This window comes from Lynx canadensis, chromosome A1 (assembly GCF_007474595.2).
Source record: "Lynx canadensis isolate LIC74 chromosome A1, mLynCan4.pri.v2, whole genome shotgun sequence".
NCBI classification, from domain to species: Eukaryota; Metazoa; Chordata; class Mammalia; order Carnivora; family Felidae; genus Lynx; species Lynx canadensis.
The window spans coordinates 208,906,171-208,922,558 of NC_044303.2; the positions used below are offsets into that span (position 1 = coordinate 208,906,171).

Sequence of the window (16,388 nt, forward strand, 5' to 3'; positions counted from 1 at the left end):
CTCCCTGGCTCCTCCATGACCTTCCGAGATTGGCCTCGGGACAGGACTCTCCGCGGAAGCACCACCCTCGGCGCTCCGACCCCGCGCGCGGCCGCGCTCCAGCGACTCCCAGAGGCGGCCCCTCGGGCGAGGGCTGGACGCGCGCGGCCGGGCCAGGGGGCGGGGACGGCGGGGGCGCGCGGGCGGTTTCCGGCGGGGGCGCGCGGGGCGCGGGCGGCGGGGCGGGGCGGGACTGGGGGCGGGGCCGGGACAGCAGCGCCCCCCGCCGAGCGGCGTGCAGGCACCGCCCCCGCGCGCCGCAGTCCGGGCTGAAGCGTCTCGGCCGTGGCCGTGGCCGTTAGCGTTGCCTCCTGGAGGCTCTGGCGGCGGCGGCGACTCCCAGGGCTCGCGGAGGGCAGCCGGCCGCCCCCAGCTCGTGGCCGCCTCGAGCAGCCCGGCGCTGGGACTGGGGAGGCGAGGCGGCGGCGGCGGGTTGTGCCCGGCCCCCCTCCTCCTCGCCTCCGGTCCCCGGGCGACTGCGGACTCCGGGCAGCCCCCGGGCGGCGGCCGAGCGGACGGCGGGGGATGGCGAGATAGCGGCGCGGGAGCGGCCCGTGAGTGCCGGAGGCGGGTGGGCGCGGCGCGGGGCGTGGGGAAGCGCGAGCCACGGAGCCCGGTGCCCGGTGCCGTGGGCGCGTCGCCGCGAGCGCCTGGCGGCTCGGGCGGGGTGGGGGGCAGCGCTCCGGCCGGCTCCGGTCTGGGGGCGTCCGCGAGGACTGACACCGGGGTGGGGGGAGTGCTGCGGGTCGTGCCGCTCTCCGCGCGCCCTCGGGCCACCCCGCGTCCGGGAGGGCGCCCACTCCCTGGCCGCGAAATTCTGCCCCACGTAGGGCAGTAAGTTCTGAGACCAGAGGCTACCTGGGGGATGGGAAGGAGCTTTAATTTTTATTTTCCTTTGGAGATGTAACCAGCCGGGTGATTGCGTGACCCCGTGCCTCGACTCTTCATTAAACAGTTCTTTCTCTCTTCCTCCCTTATTTATGAGTGTATTTAATTTACCTGTACTTTTTATGTGCTTCTGTCCGAAGGCGCTAACCTCGATAAAGCCAAAGTTGAAGTGTTAGCGATCAAAGTGAGGCTTCTTGCACGATGCCACTTTTGATGTGTTGTCTGAAAGGAAGGACCTGGAGTCTTGAGTTCTGACCCCTACAGAAAACTCTGCACGTCAGGTGGTTGTGCATTAACTTCAGGGCTTGAATAATGGGATTCTGGTGCCCACCTTCGGCTACCAAAAAACAAACTCAGCAGCATATGAGGTCTTTACTCTCCGTTGGGTATCTTTGTGTTCCTTTTTGTATGAGTGTGTTTAATGCAGTCAAATATTGATAGAACGGGTGTGCATTTTTTTGAGTGACATTTGTGTGAAAATGAATTCTTTGCATTTGTTTTTATGTGTCCTTTTAACTTACATTTTTCAACAAAAAGGTTTCAGTTTAAGGTTTGCCTTCCCATTGTTCGTTTTCAGTTTCAGATTTCTCTTTAATTAAAAAAAGTTTTGGTTGGAGTAAAAGTCATGTGACCTAGTAGTATCATTTAGTCAGGGGTCCACAAATGAATCCTAAATTAAAGCCCATTCCCATCCGCTGCAAATGAAAAATTAAAGCGTTTGTATACTGAAAATGATGGTTGCCCCTCCCCCTAAAATTATTTTGCTGCAGATCTGAAATCATATTTCACCAAAATCGGAGGGTTCCTTGTCTAAACAAGCCTGGCAGAGGAAGGGAAACCTAAGTGTAGTAGTTAGTGTGTCCTCAAAAACTGGGGACTCTCCCCTCGTTTTTGACATTGACGTCCTGTTTTGTTGCCAGGTGGAAACTGTGTTAATTTGGAGACTTCATTAGGTAGTTACAAGCTCAATTTAAATACGAGGTATGTTTTCAAGGTGAACCTAGGCAGCTCTTTCCCTTCCAAGAATTGAACTGAGGCTTATTTGCTTTGTAATAGGTGAGATCACAAGTGAGCCTCTCTTAATTAGTGGAGACTTGGATTCTCTTCTGGGAATTAAGGATCAGGAACTCTGCTGTCGAATGGAACAACTTTTGTGATTTTTGAAAGCCTGTACTCTTAATGGGTCTTCTTGAATAATATGTTGGTAACTGTATACGCTATTTTGATATTGAAATGTATTGTATTAATTTGTGGGACGGGCAGTTTGTGCACACTGGAGGAGATCAAATGGATATGAAGAGCTCTGGAGTGGAAAGTCCATCTTTCTCCCTTCTCTGCAGCAAGTACCCTGTTCTCCCCAGGAATCAGGGTTCCTAGTTCCTTACATATATCTTTCCAGATATACCTTATGCTAGTATAAACGTTTTGTATGTTTCTTTTTATTTGTCTTTCCGCGAACGAGGTCACTTTGTATATGCTGTTCTGCACCAGCTCCCCGCCCTTCCCTTAGAGTACTAAATCTTGGCAGTCTATCAGTACTTAAGAGAGCTGGCTCATTCTCTGGGAGCCGCTGAGAGTACTCCAATAAGGATGAACCATAATTTATTTAACCTCTTTTTTTTTTAATTGAGGTATGTGTAGGTTGTTTCTAACATTTTGTTATAAAATTATTGTAAAACTTGTGTTTTTAAAGTTTTTGAGTGGGTTTCACTTATTCCCAAAGGCAGTAGTAACATACGTCTCTGTAGCACATTCCAGGAAACAAATGCCCCTTCTCTCCAATATACACTTTTTGCTTTTGTATAATTTCACAGTGACCTGTAAAGATCTTTGGTGTCTTTGTGATGAAGCCTGAGCCATGATGGCCAGTAAACTAAGGTCACATACCTTGATGAACACCTTACCTCTTTGTTTCGAGAAAAGAAAGAAAAGAACAGATACAAATTTTTAAGAATAATCTGTGGGAAAAACTCATAAGAGATTAAATATTTTTGAACTTGGAGAAAAGGCTTGTACCTTTGATTAAGTTGAAGATGAAGGCAGTTTTTGTTTCATGAGACTTGTTTACCATTAGGCACTGAAATACCTGCCTTCTGTAGATTATCACCAGTATCTCATACTTTCATGCTGTTATAATATGGTTATAATTTGTACAGTTTGGGAGGTTAGAAGTAACTCTTAAGGGGAGGTATGCTTTTGGAAAATATTTGGCTCTTTAAAAATTGACATCTCAGTGCTTTTAAAACGAATCGTAGAAACAGTACTAATCCTAGAAATTGAGCCTAATACATCATAAAATTTGAGTATTAGCCAATGTTGAGTTTTACATGTTTATTATATTTATTTTTGGAGAGTGTTTTTAAGATGAGGGTAAGCTATACTTTTTTTTTAACCTATCAAACAACTTTCTTAGTGTTTAAGATGTTTTCTTTTTCCTTATTATTTGGCACCTGTCATTGTAGTACAAAACTGCTAATATTGTCTATATTTGCTCTTCTTAAATAAGCATACATTGAGCATCTGTTACATTCCAGGCACCCTTATAGGGACTGCGAATATAGCACTGCACAGGGCAGGCAGACCCCACTTTTAATGAGTTCACAAATTACTGGGGGAGATGGATAAAAAGCAGAGAAGCAGTAAAGGAAATGATACCAAGTAGTGATAAGTACTGGGAAAGTAATGAGTCACTGTGGTAAAGACAGGATGGGGGCTGCTGTTTTAGATTGAGTGTTCCTGGAACTTTCTCTCAGGTAGAGAGATTTGAGCAGAGCTGAATGAGGCAAGGAGTCTGTGTGTTTGGAGGTCTGGAGGAAGAGTGGCTCAGGCAGAGGGAACCGCAGGTGCAAAGGCCCTCCGGTGAGGCTGGGCCTGTCTTACCAGAGGAGCAGAGGGCTGCCTCTGTGGCTGGGGTCCGTGATGGAGAGCAGATGGGGAGAGTGCCAGGCCGGGGAGAACAGGCACTGTACCTGGTGCCCGAGTGTTTGCACGTGTGAAGGAGTATTGTAGACGTGGAACAGAGGCCTTGGATGGGTTGTTCCTCCACCTGCTGAAAGCTCCAGGAGGGCAGGCAGGGGTCTGGCTGTTCCCCACCCTCTCCCACCAGCAGGAACAGCTGGCTGTGAATATTTGTTGAAGTAATGAATAATTGGGGAGTTTCAAAAAAATAATCCTGCCTGATTTTGGCCAAAATACTTGGATTCGGGAGTCTTGAGCTTTCCATCACGGCTGTGGCCCTTGACATTACCAAATCTGTGATGTACATCCTCTCAAAGTATTGCTTTGTGTTGGTTGCATTTGATTGCTTTTCCATGAAATTGAAGTGTGAGGGCTTAAAAACATACCTAATTTTCCAGGACAGTGTAGTGACTTCTGAGTAATTTAGTCCGAAGTTTCACCTGTGGTATCAGTAGATTTGCTATTTGCTTGAGCATAACATTTTCAAAGATGCCTTTTTTTGGGTTTTGTTTACTGAATGGATGAATTCCTTTGAGCAGATGACAGACTAATGAGCAAATAAAATATATGTACTTTATGCAGGTACTTCTATTCTCACAGGAAGAATGTGTGCATGTTCTATTTTAGGGAATATCAGGAACTGGGGTATTTCCTCTTCCCAACTTCTAATCTGTTTGTCATTCTAAATACATGTTCCCTTACATTAATTGAAAGCGTGGGAAATGAGTTTTGTGCCAAGTAATTGTTATAGATGTTTAATAAGAATCTGTTATCTTTCTCTTGACTGTGACTTTTTGGCTTCTGTGTGACATTAGGAATTTGGTCATCTCGCAGAGTGAGGGTTTTAAATTTTTTAATTTGCTATTCGAACTGGTTGATACCAGAACCGAATAAGTTGTTTCTAGGTTTCTCTTCCAACTTTTTCTCATGAGTTCTGCACAGACACTGTAAAGGATGGATTCTGTGGCTCCTAAAACTTAAGTCAGCTTTGTCCTTGTCACTGTCACTGCAGCGAAAGCTCTTTAGCGGTATAGCAGAAGCACGTGAGCATCTGTTTTATATGTAACTCGTTGTGGTCACTTAGTAGCTTAGATGTTTGAGCTGAAGTACTTTTCCTGCCTCCTTTGTATTTCCTCTGTGAACCACAGAGATGCAGAATTCCAAATCAGACTTCGGTCGTCTGAAATCAGAGCAGATACTTTCTCGCCCATCACTGCTGCTCATGTTGCTCACATAAGCAAAGGTTGTGTTTATCAGATGCGGTTTTATGGGTTTTATGTTGGAAGTTGGAGAAGAACTTCTGGTGGGTGAGCTTTTCATGGAATTTTGCACAGAGGTGAGAAAAATCTTGGCATTTACCCAATTCTTCTTTTGTGTGGCAGGTACAGAAGACGACTCCGAATCCTGATAGGTGCCTGGAGTTGAGAATCTCTCTGTGTTATTAAGTGGCAGCATTCTGCACTTAGACCACAAAGAAGTGATGTCACTTCCTGAAAGTGTGTGTGTGGCCTTTCCCTAGAAGGGGGCTTGGGTTACTGAGGCCCCTTGCTGCGCCTTCCTCTCACTGCTCTCAGAAGCAGCCTTCAAGGAGACTCTGGATCTGAGGACAGTGGAAATGGTGGCGGCAGGAACATCTGGTGGAAAATAACAAGTGGCAGAAGTAGTGTTTCCCATTTCTAATATTAGAAATGCTAATGGGGCAGTGAGTGGTAGACGTTCTGTGGGCAGAATTGTGTGTCTGTTGAGCTGGGGGTGTGGGTGAGCTGGGGAGAAATGAGAATCCGCTACCCGGCCCTGAGTGCCGCAGCCCTTGAAAGTGCCGCCGTGCCGCCTGAAAGCTGGGGTGCCGGCCGTTCCTGGCCACACGCTTGGAGACCCACTGCCGTACCAGCGAGGTCCTGTTTCACATTTCATGCCTCAGTATTCATAGTGCAGTACAAAAGTGAAGGAGGCAAGAAGGTTTTAGAAACCTCTGCAAAGAAACTGTTAAAGTTGGGAGCATAAATCTTCATCTAATTGGAAACCTCTCCTGTGTTTATTCCTCGAAGATACCTGGCTCACCAGAGTTTTACCGTGAATGTAAAATTATCTTTTTTGGAGATCCAGGTTCAGGTTTTGTGGAACTATATAGAGCTTAAAATGCAAAGCACGTATCAGTAATAAGAACTTACACATTCAGACAAAACCGAAGAAAGTATAGAATTTGAGAGCCACAAGAGGTCGCAGGTCATCTGGTCCACTTCTTAAGTTTACTTAAGAAGAACCCAAGAGACCAAGACCAGAGATGTTGTAATTTGCCCAAGAATCCAGTGGCTCCAGACTGGGACTGTGGAACCACGATGTGCTGATTCTTCGCTACAGGGCCCTGAGCCTCCCCCCTTAGAACAGCAGCTCCTTGAAGGCAGGGACTCTGTGGGGTTCGCCACTGTGTCCTCAACAGAGAACATTGCCCAGCCCATAGGCATTCAGATACTTGTTGCTAAATGAGTATCTACAGGATTTTAACAACTTCAGAGTGCCCCATTAGCTATAATATAGTACAGTATTTATAAAACTCGAAAGAATATGCAATTTCATGAGTTTCTTGTTAAAAAAATATATCACATTACTCTTAAAGCCCCCAATATTAAGCCTCATATTAGCCAGATGGGAAAGTGAAGGTGTGGCGTTTTACTTACTAGCTTGGCACTTTTCTGAGTCTGGCTTCACTACATTTTCTAATTGTCATTCTGTAAGCTCTGTCAGCTGGGATCTGATGTCATTAACGTTTTATATTTTGTTTTTGAAGACAGGTATTTCAAAATACAGCATTTGGGCACCTGGGTGGCTCCGTCAGTTCAGCGTCTGACTCTTGATTTCGGCTCAGGTCGTGATCTCATGATTAGGGAGTTTGAGCCCTGCGTTGTTTCCATGCTAATAGCATGGAACCTGCTTGGGAGTCTCTCTCCCCCCCTCTCTCTCTGCCCCTCCCTTGCTTGCCCTCTCTCTCTCTCTCTCCCTCAAAATAAATAAATTAATTAAATAAGTTTAAAATACGTCATTTGTTGTCTGAATTGTTTGCTGTTTCTCCACATATGTTTTACCAGTCATTTCACTATTTTTAAAACCGAAGGCCATATAGGGATTTGATTGTTTAAAAACAAATCTAGCCAAAGGGACGGGGGAATTGTCACTTTCAAATCCTGCTGGTGGGTGTTTGAATTGTTACAACTTTCCAGGAGGGCAATTTGGTATTACTCATCGAAAGCCTCAAAAATGTGCCATGTCTCTTAGTCAGGCATTTCCATCACAAGGAATTTAAGCTAAGGAAAAAAAAAAAAACATGTGTACAGAGACCAATCTGTAGCAATGGTTCTTACCTCCACGCTGCGTGTGGAAACCGTATTCCTCAGTAGCTGTCTTTCCCACACTGGTTCTTAACTTGATGGGAAGTCCACTTAGTGTGGAGTGTCTCAAAATTGCACGGGGTGCTCTCTGAAGTTTGGGAAAAACACATTTCCAGAATCTGGTGACGTCCCCACAAAGTACACACAAAAAAACAAACAGCCTCTAATTTGCAAAATGATTTTTGTAGCTTTGTTTATAGTTCTAAGCTAGAAACAGTTTAAATGCTCAATAATAGGGATTGGTTAAACAAATTGTGGTATGTACATGTAATGGAAAAAACCCTTTATTCATGAACAGTGAGGTAGGTAAGGGAGTAATTTATTGATGTGAAAGATATTCAGAATTTGCAAACTGAGAAAGCAGATTGTAAAATGGCGTGTGTAAAAAAAAATTTTTTTTAAATGTTTGTTTATCTTGAGAGAGAGAGCGTGAGCAAGCAGGGGAGGGGCAGAGTGAGATGAGAGGGAGAGAGAGAGAATCCCAAGCAGGCTTGGCACAGCACAGAACCAGACATGGGGCTCGACCTCATGAACCTCGAGATCATGACCAGAGCCAAAATCAAGAGTTAGCCGCTTAACTGACTGAGCCACCCTGGCACCGCATGCATGTGTAAATTGACCTAAGTTTTTTGGTGATTTTATTTTGGAGGGCGAATGTGATAGAGCATCTAGAATACAGAATGTGTATACAGTTTTCTACCTATTATATGGGAAAATGTCAGGGAAATTATACACCAAATATTAGGTAGGATTATCTTTGTGTGTTGAAAATACAAGTGACTATTAGTTATTTTTTTTTATTACTGTTTTCCTGATTTCCACTATATAAAGCATGTTATATAATTAAGACAATGGGATCAGATGCTATTTCCCATTTACTGGTTGTGTGAACCTGGGCAGGTTCTGTCTCTCTTTCCTTATCTGTAAAATGGGAATAATAATGTCCAGCTCAAGGTGCCTGAAGTAGCGTTTGATAAGTGTTACCTTGACTTCACCTATCTGATATGATTAAGACCAATATTATATTTCTATTAATATAGAATTTCTAAGCAGAATAATTTGTTTTACAAGTCCCATTGTTGTGAAAAGCATTTCAGGACATTCTGACAAAATATTTCATTGCTTTTGGTCGCTGATTTTGTTGAATTTTTATTTAGTTTAAGCTTTTTTTTTTAAAGTTTATTTCTTTAGAGAGAGAGAGAGGGAGAACACGCATGGGAGGGACAGAGAGAGAGAATCCCAAACAGGCTCCCCACTCTCAGCGTGGAGCCCTATGTGGGGCTCAAACTCATGAACCATGAGATCATGACCTGAGCTGAAATCATGAGTTGGACGCTTAACTGACTGAGCCACCCAGGCACCCTGCATTTTTATTTACTTTAAAACTGAAATGCTTTCCATTGCCAAGAAATTTTATTTTGAATTGAAGGCTTTTTTCCCCTTCTGTTTTTGTCTTTAACAGTAGTAAGTTCTTGAAGGTCAAGGTCTCGTCATCTTTCCTTTTGTAGAGTCAGAATGAAATGTGATTCACTCCTTCAGTAACTGTTAGGGGCCTTTTTTCCCCTGGGCGGTGGGTAGGCATCAGGTACACAGCAGCGCCCAGGACAGACATGCCCCATCATTTGCATGACATGGGAGGTGACCAGGACGGTTCAGGGCCAGGAGGCACACTCACACTCAATAAAAGGTCTTCCGCAGCTGACAGACACGTAGACCTCATTTCCTCCCCTGCAATTTTAAAAGAAATTTCGTTGTGATGTTACTTTTCAGTGAAACAAACTGTGCCTCCTGCTTATTCCACAAAGCACCTGAGGAGCAGACTGGGTTATTGTTGCCTTCACTGACAGTTTACATTACACCTGCTTGAGAATACCCGAGGCTAAAAGTCTCTAAATTGCTGCTGTGTGTCTTCTGTGAAGGATGGGCCTTTCTGAGCTTACCTTTTCTAAAATTACTGTGATGGGTTCCTACTAGTAAACTTAGGACCGAATGGAATACATGGATCCCATTTGAGAAATTCTAGCACATACTCTTACTGAGGGTGAGGACAATAAAGCATGCACTTTAGAGTAATGTTTCTACTTGACAGTGTATGAAACGACATTAATTTTGTAATTTCCTAATGTAAGGGCAGTTTTTAAGTTGGCAACAGTTGAAATATTCTGATGTAAAGCAGACCCAACAGTCACGGAGGAAGCCTTGGAATTTCACAGGTAGTGACCTTGCGTATCATTCCCCTCAGACAGCCTGATAAAAGAACGTGGTCCCCACAAACCTTTTTTCTTGTGTCTGCAAAATGCATGGAAGGTTAAGTCATGCCACAGGTCAGAGGCACCAGCAGAGCCAACATTTTATTCTTCATTTATCTCACGTTTTTCCTGTCTACACCATTGCTTTGCATGGTCCATTTTACCCCCTCAGCAGTTAGCTTCCCCTTTTGGTTGAGGAAAGACCACTTTGCAGAAAGAAACACGCTTTCTCTCTCTCAGTGAGATGTACTGAGTATGCATTGGCGAGTAGGAAGCAGCCAAGCCGTGTTGACATGCGGACAGTAGGCTGTCAGCTAGACATCGAATTTAGCGCACTTGCCCTTTCTCAAACACCAGCTTCAATAAAATTACAGACGTCTCTGTTTTGGAACTTTTCAGCTCTCTTCCAGATAATCAAAGCTGTGATTGCTGTACTCACACATCCCATGGGCTGTATTTATTGCTGGGATCAAAAGCTCAAACACTTGCAGGTGCAGTGAAGGTCACGTACCTTGCTGAGTGCATCCGATCTGCCTTTTGTCTCCATGCTTTTGGTAGACACAGTGAGCGATACTTCACTTTCTTTTTACTACAAGGTAGACAGCAGTGATGATCTAGATGGTAAATGGCAACTGGAAGTTGTCTCAGTTTTGGGGACCAGTAAGGAGAGACACCAGGGGAGGTTGCTGTGCAACATGAGCTTCATTTCGAAGGATGGGCTGGTGTTTGTTCAACAGACGAAGAGTGGGACGGACATGCTGGGCGGAGGGTGCAGCGTGTGCAGTGACCCAGAGGACCACCGAGTCTGGCATGTCTGGGGCAACTTGCGTGCAGGGGCAATGTGTGCAGAGGTGGGATTGGGGAGTTAAGAAAGCCTCGTGTCCTGCTAAAGTTGGCGCCTTTTCCAGTAGGTCAGGGAGACTGATGGGAAACTTCAGGCCTGTGAGACCAGCATTTCAGAAACGTGACCTGGTTGTGCCGTGGAGGGTTTGGGGAGCCGGAGACCAGTGAGGAGCACTGCAGCAATGCAGGCCGAGGGGAAGGGGCCCCCGCCAGGCCCGGCCCCTGAAGTTCGTCTGTGTTGTCCTAACAGTGTCCAGGCGGTGGCACACAAGCTCCTCTCGCGCCCGGCCCTCCGTGCCCGTTTTTCAAGCTTCTGATTGAACTCCTCGCAGAAGCATTCCATGCGCTTAAAGCTCCCAAGCACTGGTCTACTGATGGCTTCTCCTTAAGTTGCTAAATGTTCAAGGGGTTCCCAAGTGTGCGTGGTAGGTGGAGCCCGGAGCGATGACGTAGCTGCTTGGGTTAAAGATGTTGGTCAAAGGGTAGGAGTTTTCAGTTCTAAGGTGAGTGGGTTCTGGGGATCTAATGGACAGCAGGGCGAGTGTATTGTATGCTTAGAAATTGCTGTGAGAACAGATCTTAAGCATGTCCACTCTGCACACACAAAAAAGTAACTGTGAAGCGATGGACGTGTTAAGTTGATTGTGGTGGTCATTTCACGGGGTACATGCATATCAACACATCAAGTTGTACACTTGAAAAGTATACAGTTTTGTCAGTTCTACCTCAGTAAAGCTGAGAAAAAACCAGGGAGTAGGCACACCTGTGGAGAGATGGGATAAGAAAGTGTGGTGTGAGATTTATATTGAAGCAAGAACTTCTTTTTTATTCTTTAATCATTTTTTTATGTTTTAATTTTTTTTTTTGAGAGAGAGAGAGAGAGACCACGAGCTGGGGAGGGGCAGAGAGAGGAGGGTGGGGGACAGAGGATCCGAAGCGGGCTCTGCGCTGACAGCAGAGAGCCCGATGGGGAACTAGAACTCATTTACCGTAAGATCATGACCTGAGCCCAAGTCGAATGCTCAACCGACTGAGCCACCCAGGCGCCCTTGAAGCAAGAACTTCTCATAGTTTGAGCAATAATAAAGACAATAATAGTCTCTGTTTCATATTAATGATACCTTGACATTTGATTACCTACCTGTTAATTTTTCAGACTAAAAGTGAACCCTCCAGTTTTAATGCCACTGGAGTAGAGGATTTTATGCACTGTGGTAAATGAGGAGGCAAAAGAGTTATCCTTATTGTTACTATTTTGGCAGTTACGTTACATTATTGGCCCATTTCACTGATCAGTCTTTGGTGTTTTTCCCACATGTGGCTGCTAAATTATGTTTCTTCCAACCTGTGTTTGTTCATTTTCTACATGTGTTGTCATTGTCAGCATCAGCGTCATTTTGGACCTGAAATGATCAAAGCTGAATTTATCTTATTGGATTAGTTTGTTGGATTAGTTTATTAGAATCCTCATTATTACATGCAGTATATTTGCTGTTTTGCTCATTTTTTTCATCCACAGATTTGACGAATGTGATTCCTGTGTCATCATCTAGTTCGTTAATGACAATGTCGAGAGAAATAGTGTGTCACACCTGTCAGTAAACTTTGTCCAGGGTGACGTCATCCGCTAAGAGGCACCCCTTGAGTAAGGCTGGGGAACATGGTGAAAGAACCCCGTTCACTCTTTTGCGTACAACCTGTGTCTCTTCATCTCGTTCATAAATACGTTTCAGTAAATATGTTCTGTTTCTGACGCTTGCTTTCCCAGTTCAGTAGCCTCATCAGGTAAGGGGGTGAGGGGTGGGGGCTGAGTACACTGGCCTAGGGTCCCTTTCCTGACATGTCCTGCAGTCTGCCCCAGGATCATTGTAAAGCTTCCGTGTCTCTGGTCTGTAGAACCTACTTTCTTGACGGAACGTCTCACAGAACATCCCTTTCCAAAACGGTTTTGCCAGAAACCAGTTATTTCTGTTGTATTTTTCATTCTCTGTTCCACTCTGTTCAGAAGTTTCAAGTGAATGTAAGGTGCAGTGCTCTGCCCCCACATCTGTACAAAATGTTGTAGACTGTGGTCTGAAGCTAAAGGTTTTGTTTTAATTCTTTTTCTTTTCCTTTTTTTCTTTTGAGAAGCATTCGTATTCTAAAATAATGCTTCAGATTTTGAGATCTGTAATTAAAGAATACCATAAAGGAAAGAAAAGGACCCAGTGAATTCTTTTGGAGAGGAGAGCTTTGAGATTCCAACCCCAAACAATGTTAAGAAACATTCAGGCCCCTTTTGGTCAATATCTGTGCACTGAAATATAAATCTTCAGACCGTTTATATTTTAAGATCATTTCAACAACAAGTCAAGAATTTTTTAACGCCAATACATTTTGAAAACAGGTTGTTAACTGGTGCCCTAAGAACTGTACTTGGCCTTCAGATATGTTTCCTTTGGCCCGCATAGCGTTTTGTAAAGAATTAGTTGCCAGCGTTAAAAATAAGGAGATTTCACGTTACAAAACCAAGCCAAACCTGCCTTCCTGTCCCTTTTTTCAAAAAGGGTCAAAAAGGTCTGTGACTTCCGGGGCCCCGTGTTCCCACGTGGCGGTTATGTGGGAGTCCAGCACGAGCTCCAGGCTGCCCGCCACCGCTGTCCGCTCCGCGCTTGTTCCCTGCAGCCGGCTCCACTCGCCTCGTCCGGCTGGTCCTCGGAGTAGGTTTGAGCTTGCACCTGCTGGGTTAGGAGCTAACCAGTTCCGAGTATACTTGGGAGAACAGCAAGGTGGTAGCAGTCTGCAGTTTTGTTCCCTGAACACAGGCTGTCTGACCTCTGTCTTGAGGTGACAGCCGGAAGTGCCTGGTAAAGCAGGTGGAATTTCCCCAGGAACAGCACGCAGCTGGGCAGGGTGGAGGAGGCCAGCACTCTTCACGCATTCTAGCTCCGCTGGTTCCCGGTGACAAGCAGCGTGCCCCAGGAATGAAACAACTGTGCATTTCTTAGGACATGGAAAGTAGGGGGAAGTAGGCCTGGGCGGTAGTTGTCTGATTCTAGAGACGTCAGGGAATTTGTCTGAGGTCACATACCTGCCACCCGGTCAGTGGCGGAATAGGGACTGGAGCCCAGGACTTGTTGCCCTGGTTCAGTGAGTTTTCCACTGCACATTTTTCATTTATGTGTAATTGTCTAGAGATGGGGGAATCAGGCCTGGATTCAAATCCACGTTCTGTTCCGGACAACATGTGTGACCTCAGGCAAGTGTCAAAACCTGTCTGTGCATCATTTTCCTTGTTATAAAGAAGGGGAGAATAATGATACTGACCTCATAGGGTGCTTACGGGGATTAAATATGATACTGCATTTAAAGAACTTAAAGCAATGCCTGCTTGTGATAAATAATGTATTAATAATGCATGATACCTGAAAATAACATTTGTACATTCTATATTATCATAGTAGACTTAGCTGAAACCAGCATCGCAACCATACAAAACTATTACATAATCATTTTTTTCCTCTTAGAATTTAGAAAGGGCTTTTAGGATGGCTTTACTCCATGTGGTTTTTTTTTTTTTTTTTTTTGAAACCAACAATTTGAGCCAATTTTATCTTTTTATTCATAATTTTTTTCTGTCGCAGACAGGCGCATTCAAAAGCATACCATACAGCTTCCTCTTCAGAATGTAAAGAAATAATTGAGTGTCATGAAAATATTTTCAGTTCCTCACCAAAAATGCCATTTGGGTGGATTTGTTCAATTCACTGAATAGATCTTGGATATATTGTGCATATAAAACCCTTTCAGATGCAGGAGTGTTATAAAGATAAATCTCTGTTCCTGAGGGAGCTCATAATTAATGGGAAGAGAGGGTTGGAGGAAGGGAAAGCGTAACCTCCGTTAATACCTGGTATGATACAATAAATGCCCGAGGTGGAACTTGTGCAGGGTGCACTGGGAACATTAAGTGATGCCAGCGTCTGGGCGTGATGGCCTGCGAGAGATCCAGGAGGCAAGGACGCCCAAGGGAGTTGAGAAGGAGGATCAGCTTGTGGGGCCGAAGTTTGAATTTGAGTTTGGACGTACAGCCTGAGCAGTTGGTTGGGCCGCCTCCTGACTGTTGGCCTGAAGCTTGAAGGGACAGTGAGGGCTAGAGATGGAGAAGCTGATGGAAGCCAGGTGAGTCATCGCCGAAGCCAGAGGCCACGAGATGGATTAAGCTGTGATTAAAGTACATGTGACGGCGGTGCTGCTGAGGGCCCGCCAGAGCAGTGGCCTTGGAGAGAGGGGGACAGGGTTGGGGGGGAGAGGTGGAGCCACATGTAGGAGGTAAAACTGGTGAGTAGGTGGACGAGGTGGGGAAGAAGGTGGGGTTAAGGGTGACTCTCGCTTGGGTGACCCAGGAGAGACTGGTGCCACGAACAAGACCTGGGGCGCAAGAGAGTAGGTTGGGAAGGGAAACTGAGTTTAATTTTATACCTGTGGAGTTTTTGAGGGATCTGTGAAATCTCTAAGTGGATATGTCGCGTCAAAATATTTGTCATTCCTGAAGGACCTCGTTTGAGTGGATTTGTGTAGATAAACAAGAAGTTGCCTAGTGGACAGATGGTTCATCTGTAGCTGGGAAGAGACCAGTCCTAGAAATACGGATTTGGACATCATTAGTTGTGAACGATGATTAAAGCCACCGAATAGATGATGCTGTTCAGTGACGATGCACAGGGTGAAAGAACGGTGGGCTAAGGGAGTCCCTTCCCAGCAAGGAAGTTGAGAAGGAATGCTCTCTTATGGGCGTCTCTAATCAACGGGGGAAGGAATGGATTCTTTAATTAGTGGTGTTAGGGTCAGCGTAACCTTTGGGGGCCAGGGGAACCTGCGTCCCGACTCCTCTTGTACACCGAAATTAATTTCAAAAGGACCAAAGTTTCAGATGTTAAAAGCCTTAAATGTACTGGAAGATTAGATGGGTGACCATTTTTACAACTTCGGCATGAGAAAGTGTTCATGGTCAGAAACCAGAAAGGACAAAATTGGGGAGCCTGACTTAATGAAAGTCCAACAAAACCTCACTGGAAAGTAAGAAAACAAGCTGGAAATATGTGCAGTGCATGTAGCAGTCTATCTGTATACTGGGCTGTGATGTTAGGCTGTTTCTTATCAAGCAGTGAGAAAAAGATTAGTGTCTAATTAGAAAAATGGGCAAAAGACAGAATGAGCATTTTATTCATAAAGCATCTCAGATTACCAATAGACACGTGAAAGGTAGTTTTGACTACATATTCAGGAAATGCCATTTATGGCCTAACAGATGGAAGAGATCAAAATTAAAAAAAAAAAATCCTTGATCTTGGTGAGAGTGTGGGGAAGCAGGTACTGGGGAACGAGCTGTTCCTGTTTGTTTTTGGAAGGTAAGCTTTTATCGTGCTTTTCCCCAGCACGTTGAAGATCCCTTGGCTGATTTTGGACCAAGAAGGAGTGTTCTTCAGGCTGTTTCTGTACTATAATAATAGAGCGTTTAACTCTTGTGATAGAAGGCAAAAACAAGTTCGCGGGTGTGATAGACATTGTTAGCATTTATCGAAGGCTGTTGCATGTCAGCGACTCTGACCGCCCAGCGGAGGTGAGAGGCGAATGTACAGACCTCAGTCGGCAGCGCCGTGGAGTGTCTGGTGGATCCCGAAGCACAGGAGGAGTTGGGGGTGTGGAGCATTCCAAGAGGCAGTGGTTGGAGGGGGGGTCCTGAGGCCTGTGGGAATGTGTGGAGCTGGAGGGTGGTTCCCTGCTGCAGTGGGGGGTGAAGGGGATGGCTCTGAAGGGTTTTGTCTACCAGGCTGGCCAGGAACTTGACGCTGGAATCATGGGGAGTCTTCAGAGGAGTCTTAGACACCAGAGTGGTGTACTCAAAATTGTCTTTTTTTTTTTTTTTGAATGTTTATTTATTTTTGAGACAGAGAGAGACAGAGCATGAATGGAGGAGGGGCAGAGAGAGAGTGGGAGACACAGAATCGGAAGCAGGCTCCAGGCTCTGAGCCATTAGCCCAGA

The 16,388-nt window shown here is 45.3% G+C and overlaps 1 protein-coding gene across 2 annotated transcripts in view; it reads left to right on the forward strand.

Annotated features, from left to right (window-relative positions):
* The first annotated feature begins 545 nt into the window (after positions 1–545).
* The window catches only part of LIFR (LIF receptor subunit alpha), a 78,093-nt gene continuing 62,250 nt past the window's right edge, over positions 546–16,388 (forward strand). The window contains exons 1-2 of one of the 2 annotated variants that reach the window (XM_030330952.2): positions 562–593; positions 1,068–1,208. The gene's annotated coding sequence lies outside the window, so the exon portion shown is untranslated. Of the gene's footprint in view, positions 594–1,067; positions 1,209–16,388 lie in introns of both variants that reach the window. The other variant, XM_030330946.2, reaches the window with a different exon arrangement.